Raw genomic sequence first — 767 nt, 5'->3', positions numbered from 1 at the left:
AAAAGTATGGAATGCTTCACGAATTTGCATGTCATCCTTGTGCATGGGCCATGCTAGTGTTCTCCGTCTCGTTCCAAGTTTAGTATATGTGCAGCTGGAGTGAGCACGGCAATTCTATTTTTAATTTTTTTTAACCACAATACTGTTTTCCATAGCAAATGTACCATTTTACTTTCTACTAACAGTGCACAAGTGTTCAAATTTGAGACACTCCTTATTTTTAAAAAAAGGCAACAATTGAGAAAGCCTCAGATTTGAATTTGAAGAGTTTAGAGGTGTTAGGCAGATGGCACTTTGGTTGCTCCAATAGGTTTGAGCTGTGTAGGCTGTTAGAAAAGTCTTTGTCAGGAACCCACACTTCTCAGGACGTACAAAGAGTTTTTAAAGAAATTAAACATAATGAATGGGCTTTTGCTGACTACCTACTGTACACTAGGTGGTTAACTTATGTTATTTAATGATCATAGTAGGTATTTTGCATTGGAAATAGGCACTCAGTGATGTAAAGTGACTAGATAAAAAGTGATAAAACAAGGATTTGAACTTTGACCTACATGACTGCAAAGCCCATGCACTTTCCTGCAATAAAAGGCCAGAGGACTGGTGGAGAGGAGGGGGTAATGACCACCCTGCTGCCAGGGCTGAACTAATAGATATGAAGCAGTCTGACTGAATCTGGGGACAGGGGAATGTGAAGATGAGAGGGGGATAGGGTACAGAGCTTCTCTTCCTGGCCCCACACAGATTTCATTTCAATTTAGTAAGTA

At 40.0% G+C, this 767-nt stretch overlaps 1 non-coding gene across 1 annotated transcript; it reads right to left on the bottom strand.

Annotated features, from left to right (window-relative positions):
• Positions 1 to 107, bottom strand: LOC141569408 (U6 spliceosomal RNA). The gene has a single exon (XR_012493020.2). It is a non-coding gene; the product is annotated as a U6 spliceosomal RNA (small nuclear RNA).
• Positions 108 to 767: the final 660 nt, after the last annotated feature.

Source organism: Rhinolophus sinicus, chromosome 11 (assembly GCF_057876585.1).
Source record: "Rhinolophus sinicus isolate RSI-liver-muscle chromosome 11, RSI-T2T, whole genome shotgun sequence".
In the NCBI taxonomy this organism is placed as follows: Eukaryota; Metazoa; Chordata; class Mammalia; order Chiroptera; family Rhinolophidae; genus Rhinolophus; species Rhinolophus sinicus.
Note: the sequence above shows the minus strand (reverse complement) of the source record. Positions and strands in the feature narration are given on the sequence as shown.